This window comes from Mustela nivalis (assembly GCF_964662115.1).
Source record: "Mustela nivalis genome assembly, chromosome: 14".
NCBI classification, from domain to species: domain Eukaryota; kingdom Metazoa; phylum Chordata; class Mammalia; order Carnivora; family Mustelidae; genus Mustela; species Mustela nivalis.
This window is the reverse complement of record NC_139033.1, coordinates 63,242,127-63,253,912: the sequence shown is the minus strand read 5'-3', so window position 1 is coordinate 63,253,912 and position 11,786 is coordinate 63,242,127. Positions and strand designations below refer to the sequence as shown.

Here is an 11,786-nt window from a genome sequence, read left to right as displayed (position 1 = left end):
CATCCAAATTGCCTGAGGAGTGGTTTTTAATCTGATACATTTTTACCCATATCTTCTGAAGTGGCTTTTTTTTTTTTTTAATTTAAAGATTTTATTTATTTGACAGAGATCACAAGTAGGCAGAGAGGCAGGCAGAGAGAGAGAAGGGAGGAAGCAGGCTCCCCGCAGAGCAGAGAGCCCGACGCGAGCTCGATCCCAGACCCTTGGGACCACGACCCAAGCCGAAGGCAGAGGCTCTAAACCACGGAGCCACCAGGAGCCCCCCCCCCCCTTTTTTTAAAACAGGAGGGTGGAGTAACATGGAAAGCAGCTTTTATTCACTCCAAGGGCAACTAACTCACATGCAACCAAGGGCAGAATTAGTCTCTAGGTATATTTCATAGCCTAAGGGTGTCCTGGGTGCCTGTGTGTCTCACTCAGGAACCTCTTTAAAGAATAATGACCTTGTGATTAGTATCTGATGGCAATGGTATATTTCCATGTTAAAAGTCTGAGGTCTTTATTTCCTTGAGACAGCCAATGAACTTTTTTTCACTTTGCTCCTGGCTGTGTTTCTTCCATTGCCTAAACAGAGGCACCTATACCCAGGCATGCGTGCCTGCAGACCGGACCTGGCTAATGGTAAATGTTCCAAGAAAACAGTTTCTCTTCATATTACAGTTTAGTCTGGTCAAATGATGAGAACTATTAACTAAACCATTTTTTAAAAAAATATTTAAAAAATATTTTAAAAAATATTTAAGATATCTCTTAAAAATATTTAAGATATCTCTTCTCTACCAGGTGGTGTTTCCAAGGCCTTTTCCCATTCTCTTACGGGTTCTGTCTCTTGCTCCGTTGACGATGTTGACTAAAGGAAGGCATCCGGAGCATGACGTTACTACAAGTTTAACTAAATTTGGGAAGCACAGATAAAGACAATAGTGTCCGTCTCAGCCAAAGCTCATTACTAAAATTTTGGTCATGTTCAAAGACTTTTTCAGAATTGGCTTTTGGGACAATTTGGGGTCCAGTCTTTAATCACTAACCACGGCATCTGTCCGTCATCACTCCAAGAAGCTAGAGTATAGGGTAGGGATAATGGCAGTGACGGTGTGGTCATCCACATATGAAAAAGCCATAATCAGTGGGTTCGATGTCATCATTCATAGCTCACCGGTTTGATGTCAGTGTGCTGGGTTAGGAATGGTCAGGCTACAGTTACTGGCTTTTAAAAAATAAGGAGTCCATGGAATCTGCTTCTGGGGTGGGACATATATGTTTATAGACTTTTGGGGGGAAAAGCATGTAAATCCCCCATTGTTGGCATTATGTTAAGTGTGTTGTACGTGTTTCCTAAAATAAAAATGTGTGGGAAGGAAGGATGGGCTGTAGCAGCGGGTAGGGTCAATATCTTGAGTTCTTACAAGGTATGGCCTTCTGGAATTTGTCCTTATGTTTCCACTACCCCCCCAAAAGACTGGGGTGAGAGAAGGGAGAACCCGGATCAAGGGAGAAGGGAGGAAGCAGAAAGGTGGGTGGGGAAGGGAGGAATATAGCCAAAGGGGAATCTCATCTGTAAACTGGGGGGGAAGGGGCTCCTTTAAGGACTGTGCATGTCGTATTTAACTGGTGCCTTCGTATAACATCTTGACTTAATAAGGAGACCAGCAAAAGGGAAAGAGAAGAAAAAAACGCAGCAAGACAATGAAAAGTATCCTCCTCACACACCCCGCCTTAGGGGTTTTTCCTTTGCGCCTCAGAGCTTACCCCACTGAAACTCATCAATTTTGGCTTTTGTGCTGGAAATGCCCGAAAACCTTTAAGACTTCACAGCCACCCCCTTGGGGTGAGAGGGTTTCACAATCTTCACCGCGCCTCGAGCCTCGTGGTGTGTCCCCAGGGGAGGCCGGGGGGCCACAGGGTAGGGGAGAGAGGGCTCTTTCTCCTCCGAGTCAGGGACCAAGGGCCCCCTCCTCCCTAGCAGCCAGGGAACAAAGGACGGAACCTCAAAGCTCCTGCCCCAACGCGTGACCTCGGGGCCCAAGGCAAAACATTTTATCTCTGGGTCCTAGTGACATGAGCTCCTCGGGCTTCGCAATTGTGGTTTATGATGTGACTAGAAACCTTTGATGGAATTACTCTTGCCTTCTGTTTCTCAGCCCAGCCATTTATTATTCTGTATATTTTCGAGAGCTGTGGGAAACTTTCATAACCAAGCCTAAGCCAGGCGAAAACTTGTTCTATTTGGAATTTGTAATGAAGTCAAAACATGGCCTGGATTTTCTGAAAGGCTCCTTTGGCTGCCTGCAACAGCCCCAGGGCACAATCAGACAGGGATGGAGAAGGCCTGGGAGCAGATTTTGTTACCAAGAATAGGACAGAACAATATTTGCCTCCAAAACACTAGGGCTGCTATTTACCTTCTCAGCTGGAAGAAGTGAGAGATAAATGCATATTTCACAGGAAGTGCAAATACCAATTCTTTCATTTGTAATTTTCAGGATACTTTTTTCCCCACCTTAACTCCCTCTCAACAAAAGGCTAGGGAGGTTTTTGTTTTTGTTTTTTGTTTTTTTAGCATATTTGATTTCGTGACCTGAGGGAAGAAATTCTTTATTTCAGAACTTTTGACCCCCAAAGAGCTGTTACTTTGCCTGAAATGAAACTGTGAATAAAAGTTGTGAGACGTTTAAAGTGACTCGAGGTTTGGAGAATGCGTGCTTTTGTGTGCCGTGGACGTTGGGGGGGTGGGGAGTGGCAAAGAAAAGACAGAAAAACCAAGTTTCGCTCTGCTTGGATGGAAAACTTCCCCCTGCTTCTCAGAAGCTCTCGAAAATTATTTACTGGCTTAAACCTGTTCCCTCCAAAGGAGCTTCCGTCCCTAACAGAAGTGGGGAGTTTGAGATGGAGTTAGTCCCTAATTTTTATTTAAGTCAAAGGTTAATAGGAAAGAGGGGGGTTTGGTCCCTCACGGGCTCTGAGTTAATGTTTATTTTTCACCGTCAGGTAAAGAATTTCCTAAGGCGTTTATTTCCCCCTGCTCAAAGCGGAGTAAGAGAACTCAGCTTCGTGCCCCCGGGCTTGAATAAAGGAATAAAAACAGCACAACATTTGCATCTACTTAACAGTCTCCTTTTTAAGAGCCCCTCACAGTAAGAGGGGAAAAGCATATCTGGAGGTTAAATGAAGCTCTTCTGAGATATTTGCCAAATACACAATTCAGAGAGAGATAATCATTGTCAGAAATGACCTAGGCGGTTGAAACCTTGTGATCGAAAGCACAAAGCTCAGAAAGGTGCATTCTCTTGCTTCCCAGCCTGCCCGGATATCAATGAACATCAGCTAAAGGTGGCTGAAGAACCAATTTCATGCATCTACTGTACGAGGAAATGAACTGAGCCAAGGGCAAAAATAAAATTATACAAATGTTATTATAGACTAGCCTGCTTCTGTCCTAGTTTAATTCAAATTTTTGTGCTGTGGGCTTCGCTTCTGGCAGTAGCCTTCCTGAATAAATCAACATTTGCTTACATCTAAATTATTAGGGGAGCATGTGACTTTGTTTATTGTATAAATTATACGCAAGGTTAAAGCATTAACTGTTCAACTGGTTTTGCTCAGTCCCCTCACTTCCTCACCCCAAATCATCTCTCCCCCAAATAGGAAATAACAGTCTGACACTACTACCTTTTATTATTATTATTATTATTAATATTTTGAAGACAAACCAAATAACAAAGCCGCAAAGCCCCGTGATCCTGAGGTCTTAGGCGGGAGCAGTGCTCAAGGTAAGATGGGAGAGAGCATTGGCATTTAGGAAAAAGAAGGAGCTGAGGTCCCAGAAATTGTTCACGTGAGCTCTGGTATGATGTCTGTGCAAAGTGAAACAGTGATCTGGTAAATCATGAGTTAAGTTGATTAAGGCGGTCAATCTAATGGGGCAATTTAATACAGAACTAAAGAATGCCTTTTGGCTAGGAGGATTTCAGTAGGCGAGGAATTTCAAACTCTAGGGCACTGTCCGACCCTAATGTGTTTATTGCCTGATATCCGTTAGAAAGGAAAGTTAAACATAGACCCTCTGGAAAACCCACTTACGGTTGTTTTTGTCTTTGCACTGTGACTGACTTCCGAGAGCGTACCCACAAGTGTTTGGAAAATAAGGATGGGCTTTGGTAACTAGACAATTCGACTTTCCAGGCATTTGGACAAATCAGGTCTCGGATGAGTCCTACTATGAGAAAGTCCAGTTAGGGTGAATATCAAGGTTCAAAGTAGACAATTAGTTGCAATTATTTGCTTCTTTAAGGTTCTTATTTTATCATCCTGTGTAGGCTCCTTTTAAGTCTTTGGCTGTTTTCACCAGTGAGAAGTTAATTTACAAAATTGTAAATTATATTCACTTGAAGACATTAAATTCAATTTTTTTTCCAAGGGAAAAAAATATATATGCATGTTTTTCTTTCTTAAAACTTCTATAAACACCATAGGTAGGAAGATTTCGTAGGTAGGAAGATTTCGTACACAATGATCTTCTCCAATGAATGATTCCAATCTAAGGTGGAGAATCAATCAAGAGGAGAATCAATTTCCCTTTCAACTGTTTCTGATTCTTTCCATATCGTAAATTGTGCTTTGAGATCTTGGACAGTGACTCTCCAAATGTCTTTAATTTGCCACCTGCAACAGAATCGCCTAAGAGCGGAACCCAGGAACTTGTGTTGTAGCCAACTTCCAAGGGATTGGGTTGTAAAGGAACAAACATGTGGAAGCTTCTTCTGCAGGGTCTGGTATGGAAGCAAACCACGGAGCTCTGTCTACTGTTAATTCGCAGGCTTGCATCATCTTCTACTCATGGTGTCCTGGAGCCTAGGCCAAACTAGAACAGGCCTCCAACCAAAAAGACCTTCTAATCCTTGCCTTGCACTTTTTGGCCAATGGAGAGTATCTTTGGAACATACTCACTGAGTCTGTGGTAAGTACTGATCCGTAGCGAGACTGTGCACGGGTGAGGAATCCCCGCACATACGTACAATTCTATTTGAAATAATTTATGAAATGTAAATGTAAATTGCTTTCCATCCAACTGGTATTTTTAAGAAAGAGCTTTTTGCTAGCAGCATATCCAGTGGAAAAGCAGAGATTTTGGAATCAGATAACTTTGGTTTCAAATCAGTTTCATCCTTCATTCTCATGGGGTATTTGGTAAAAGCTTGAATGTCTCTGAGATCCGTTTCCTTGTCTGTGATATGGGAATAATAAATCAGAAACGTGGTGGATTTGAAAGAAAATAACTAATATGCAAGAAACTTTTGGGATATGGTAGATGCTGAATTGGTGATTAATTACTGTTTTTGACTTACAAATAGCTTTTGAATCCACAAATAGTATGTGGAAGGTTAAACCTTAAAGTGCGGGCATGCTGCTGCTGAGCAAAATTGGGGAGTTCCTGGGTGCACGGTTAGATTGGCCTGAACCTGAAAACTGCTCACTTCCTGCCCAAACCCAGGGCCTGTACACCTCTCCCAGAGTTCCCTGGGGAGAAGATGGAGAGAGAGGAGAGAGAGCATGCCTAGGGATTATAGAGGCAAGCCATCCAGAGGACCATTACAGCTGGTATTTCATGGAGACTCTATGTCCAGAGAATAGAAAATTTATCTAGGAAATCATGTGTTGAAGGCTTCACACATGAAATAGGAACCTTGGGCCACTAGAGACGGAGGGACTAATAAGTATCAAAGTTTATCAAAGTTTCCATAAAGCAGATGTAAGAGATTAACATACAGAAAAGCCTCTGCAGGTGAGACAGACCTCACCTGGTGAGATGAGGATAGAATAAAGGGAAAAGCATCACAGACCTGGCTTAGGGTCACACTTACTCCCCAGCTGAGCACCACTGAATGACAGGACAATAATGGTGTTGAAGACAACAATTTTTCAGTGGTCTAATCTGGCACGGCAGGTAATGATATCTTCAGTTTCATTCCTGCTTGGAGATCTTGTACTTTAAATTTTCAAGTATCTTATATCATTTGAGGATCATATCAAGCCTATATAGTTTGTTTTATTCTTAGCCTCATGGTCCTGCAAATGTCTTGGTAAATGATTCTATCTCGAGTCATGGAAAATACCAGCTGAATCTTACATTCTGTGTAAAATGTGTCTCCATGGATCTATTGGATCTATTGTTTATCTAGTATTCATTTACTATTTTTAAGCTAAAATGATATCCCAAATCCCCTTTGGGGAACCACCTATTCTTAGGTCACAAGATTTAAAAGCCCTCAAGTCCATCCCTAACATGGGAGGTGGGTGCTGATCGGCCTAAGCACACTGGCATACTACCTTCTTAGAGCGAATGGTTCACTCAAGGACTTTGTAACCCAATGGGAGCCATGCACAACGAGACTATTGTTCTTTCACAACAGACTTGAGCCTGGAAGCATGTGGGCTGGTGCTACTATTGCCATCTTGCTACCACATGTAGACCAAGAATTAGGCCAGTGAGTGGAGGAATGCAGAGGTCAGCTGAGAGAGGGACAGAAGATAGATCTTGTTGACATTAGTGGAGCCCAAATCAAACCATTCCCAAAGAGAGTCCCATTCTGGACTCCTTGCTTCAGTGAGCCCATGAAGTCCCTTACGGGTTAAACCAATTTTGGTGGAGTGTATTTTCATTTTCAACAGAAGAGAGTACTAATTGAGGAAGGATCACTCATTTCCACTCTACGCCATGGGGTGTAGGAGATAAGAACTTGTCTATTAGGTGACTGTTATGTAAAACAAGGGCAGAAAGGAAAACTGGCAAGCTATGGGCAGTTATATACTCTGAGAAGATATAAAGACTCTCTCCCCTATGTAGGGCGTATTCTGTAGGCATTGCTAGTTACCTACTCTGATATTTGTTCTTTCCTCTTAAACTTTTGATTATAGCTGGACACATGACCAACTTTTTTAAAAATTGAAGTATAGTTGGCAAACAATATTATATTAGTTTCAGATATACAGCACAGTGCTTCAACATTTTATTTACATTACCAAGTAACCGCCGTGATAAGTCTAGCTACAGTCTACCACCATACAGAGTTGTTAACGATATTATTAACTATAGTCCCTGTGTGGTACCTTACGCCCCCATGACTTAATTTATTTTATAACTGGAAGTTTGTACGTATATCCCCTTCCCTATTTTGCCCAGCTCTTACCTTTTCCTCTGGCTATTGCCAAATTGTTCTCGGTATCTGGGGGTCAGTTTCTCTTCTGTTTTGTTTGTTCATTTGTTTTGTCTTAGAGATTTCACATAGAAGTGAAATCATGCAGTATTGGTCTTACGCTGTCTGACTTATTTCACTTACTATAATACCCTCTAGGTCCATCCATGTTATTGCAAATGGCAAGATTTTATTCTTTTTTATGGTTGAGTAATCTTCCATTGTATGTACACACCACTTCTTTATCCATTCATCTACTGATGGACGGTGAAGTGGCTTCCATATCTTGGCTATTGTAAATAATACTGCAGTGAACACAGGGGCGCATATATCTTTCTGAATTGGTGTTCTTGTTTTGTTTGGATAAATACTGAGAAGTAGAATTGCTGGATTGTACAGTAGTTCTTTTTAAAATTTTTTGAAGAACCTCCATACTGTTTTTCATAGTGGCTGTACCCTTTTGCATTCCTGCCAACCATGCACAAGGGTCCCTTTTTTTCCACAAGTGTTGTGAAGTGATGTCTCTTTGTGGTTTTGATTTGCATTTCCCTGATGCAGAGTGAAATTGAGCATCTTTTCTTGTGTCTGTTGGCCGTCTGGATGTCTTCTTTGGAGAAATGTCTATTTCAGGTCCTCTGCCCATTTTTAAGTTGGATTATTTGTTTGTTTATTTGTTTTTTGGGGGGATATTGAACTGGGTGAGATCTTTATGTATTTTGTATATTAACCCCTTATCATTTATATCACTTGCAAATATTTTTTCCCATTCAGTAGGTTGCCTTATTGTTTTGTTGGTGGTTTCCTTTACTGTGCAAAATCTTTTTAGTTTGATGTCGTCCTATTTGTTTATTTTTTCTTTTGTTGCCCTTGCCTAAGGAGACAGATCCAAAAAAATATTGCTAAGACCAATGTCAAAGAGCTTACTGCTAATGTTTTCTTCTAGGAGTTTTATGGTTTCCGGACATGACCAATTAAAAGAAGAAAGCACATTATCAGACACCTTTGTGATTCAGTGTGGACATACCTCGGAACTCTGACCAATGGGGTTTAAGCAAGCTCCTCCAGGTAGTTTTGTCTAAAAAGATAGCTGGCATGCGTCCTTTACCTTTTTTTTTTTGGCTTTTTTTGTCTCTTCCTTCATTCTGCTACCTAAAATCTGCATGGGATAGCTGGGCCTCTAATTAACATCTTGTATCATGAGACCAGGGCTCTATCTTGGACATGGCAGAACTAGGAGCTAAAAGGAGCTCTTAGGGCCTTCGGGGAGGGAGCCATATATAGCCGTGGCTTGCCTACACCTGAATATTCCTTGAGAAAGCAATAAACCCCTTGCTTAGGTCATTATTATTGTGAGTTTTTATTAGTGTCAAGCCTCATCCTAACCATGACTTCCTGATGGCAGCTCTAAGCATATGTTTTACAAGAAATTAAATTATTTTCTTAATCTCTCCTTGACACCATGAAAACTGAAAATAGATACAGTCAATGTATGCAAAGTCCATACGGTGTGGATCTATTCTTTCAATATGTATTGTATAAATAATTACATAAGTTATATGAATGTTAAAGTTAAATTCAAGGCGAGCCAAAATGATTTCGTTCTTTCTGCATGCCCTGTGCTGTTCTAGGCCAATGGGATTTGTCAATGATAAAGGTGTGAATGTGATACACACATTTAGTTTAGAGTCACAAAACCAATTAAATTGCATGTTTGAGGATGGCATTTTGGGGGTATTTTAGGGGAGGAATGAAAAGCAAAGTGTTATGCATATTATAGTTTGAATAAATACTGTTTGTAATGGTATAAACACAGCCTGAAAGCCCCTGTCTCACAATAGCTATGATTCTGATTCTGCAGGTATGTGTCAGGGCTGAAATTAATAAATTACATGGGAATCAATGGATTCAATTCTGTTTGCCTCACAGAGGTACTTTACATTCCTGGGTGAATTTGAAAGAAAACAAGTATTTTTTTCAGCTTTAAAATCTGGATGCTTAATGAATGTCATGTAGTCCATGAAAAATTTTAAAATAGTTTTTTTGGGTTTTTGTTTTTTAGTAATTTCTCCCACAGTCGGTAAATAAAATGTTCACACCCATGTGAGAGGAGACTGAGGCCGAAAAGGAAAATGAAAAGAGTCCGTGGGAGGTGGGTGCTGGTAGAAATTGGAAATAGCATCCATGTCCCTTTAGTTTGGTGACTGCCATCTAACCACACATTCATACATGGGAGTTAGGGGTGGACATGATTTGTTTGGTTGGTGAATGTCATCTTCCAGGTGTGGTTGAGTTCCCGGAAGACGTAAGTGTTCTTCAGGTGTGAGCGAGGCCGAGAAGTAGGAGGAAAACAAAGCAGGATGGATATAATCATTTACTGTGGTGTGTAACCAACCACCCTACAGCTTAGTGGCCGAAACCAATGACCATCTATTTGGCATCCGATTCTGGGGGTCGGAAATTTAGGCGAGGTTCTGTTTTGGGCTGGTCTTCCTCATGTGTCTGTTGTAACCCCTTGGTAACTGAGCGCATCTCGTGGGGGTTGGTGGCTGTGGTTTGGAGTATCCTTTTTTTTTTTTTAAAGATTATTTATTTATTTGGCAGATAGAGATCACAAGTAGGCTGAGAGGCAGGCAGAGAGAGAGAGAGAGAGAGGAGGAAGCAGGTTCCCTGATGAAGAGAGAGCCCCATGTGGGGCTCGGTCCTAGGACCCTGGGACCATGACTTGAGCTGAAGGCAGAGGTGGCTTTAACCCACTGAGCCACCCAGGCGCCCCTGGTTTGGAGTATCTTGAGGCTCTTCTACATGGTGTCTCATCCTCTACGAGGCTAACAGGGGCTAATTTCCACAGCGACGGGGCGGAGTTTCAAGAGCAAGTGGAAACACCTGAGGCGTCCTGAGGGTGAGTATTGGTCTGCTCTTCCGTGACTTTCACAGCATGCTATTGGACTAGGCGAACAACCAGGTTGCATGAGAGGGGTGCCAGGTCACACGTCCAAGGGCATGGATATAGGGAGGGGGAAAGTGTAGACATTTTTCAAGCAGTTCACCAAATGGACAGTTTTGAGAAACTGAGGGGAGATGGGCTTGATTTGTTGTTGAACAAGTGAGCACAAGAGTAGGAAGAAATAAAAAAGGATACAGGCAAGAGAGAAAGAAGGGCATCAAAGAGCAGTGAGAGATTAGAATGTGATACGAATAGCAATGGGGAACCCCGGAAGAGCCTTGAGCAAGACAGAAATGTGGAGGGAGCGGAGGGCACGTATGAACAGCCGCAGAGTTATAGGGGACTTCTGGCTGAGGGCCTAGCGAGATAAGTAGAGCATTTGTATCTCTGGGTTTCCGAGTTAATGATGCCGGCAGAGTCCAGACCAGCCAAATTGTAGTGGATTTATTATTTACATTACAACTGCATTTAAAAATGAAAACATATGTCTACGTTTTCAATGCTTTGAAAATACCATTGAACATGCCGTAGAATTTTATATCCAGGAACAGGATGCAATTTCCCTATCAAATAAAATTGCTGTTTGTTTTGTGTACTCTATATGATTATGGAAATTTCACAGTTTATCAGCTACGGTGAAGTCAACTGCCACGAACAGGGCTCTTAATGGGAGCCCTTCTCTCCTAGCCCCCAAAATCCTGATTCCCTTTCTGCTTATGTGGAGATGGGTTGATGCTAATCATAGACTTTCTGTTGTTGTTTTGTTTTGGTGCAATATAACCCGATTCATAGGAGAAAGGCAGCTGTTTTTAAAGCTTTCTGGTGGAATTGATCGTGTGCTAAAAGAACTCTAGCAAGGGAAGCTCTTGGTGGTCTCCTCTGGTCTCCCTTCCCTCCTCCTGCCTCTGCTGATAACACATCATGGAAACCAACAATAAGAAGTTTGCTTAAGGCCCAGTTAATTTTGCTGACTTCTGCAAAGTATGCCTGATTTCGTTCCTAGTGATCGTAAGAGTAATGATAACTTATAGTATGGCTGGGCAATTTTGTAAGAAACCCCTTCTTCCAGGAGCAATTAGAGGTGCTTCTTTCTTCTTCTTCTTCTTCTTTTTATTGCAATGTGACAACAGCAAGTACTCAAATCCTGTTAGCAAATAATGTGATTTCTCAGCTTGGGTTCTGGACTAACAGTGTTATAGGGTGTGTGTCCTGTGCTATGAGATGAAGTTAATAATCGCATGTTTTGAAAAATATACAGTGTTTGAGTCTGGCAGTTCCTATCTTCTCTAAAAGTAGTCATCCAGTCTTGCCCCCTTTGTGGTTTTTTTTTTTTTTTTTTTAATTTATTTATTGGAGAGACAGAGATCACAAGTAGGCAGAGAGAGAGGAGGAAGCAGACTTCCCGAAGAGCAGAGAGCCGAAGAGCAGAGCGCCCGATGCAGGGCTTGATCCCAGGACCCCTGGGATCATGACCTGAGCCAAAGGCAGAGGTTTTAACCCACTGAGCCACCCAGGCGCCCCGCCCCCTTTGTTTTAACTTGTGGTCTCAGGCTTGGCTGATTGCAGACTGAGCAGGAGGGTCAGACTGACTGACAAGGCCAGGAGAAATACAATGGGAGGATCCTTCCCTGCGCAGGACCCTGGAGGGT

The 11,786-nt window shown here is 42.0% G+C and overlaps 1 long non-coding RNA gene across 1 annotated transcript; it reads left to right on the top strand.

The window, feature by feature from the left end:
* The first annotated feature begins 4,784 nt into the window (after positions 1–4,784).
* On the top strand, positions 4,785–11,112 carry LOC309848450. Its single transcript, XR_014303052.1, has 4 exons — positions 4,785–4,957; positions 8,137–8,258; positions 10,042–10,102; positions 10,941–11,112. It is a non-coding gene; the product is annotated as an uncharacterized lncRNA (long non-coding RNA).
* Positions 11,113–11,786: the final 674 nt, after the last annotated feature.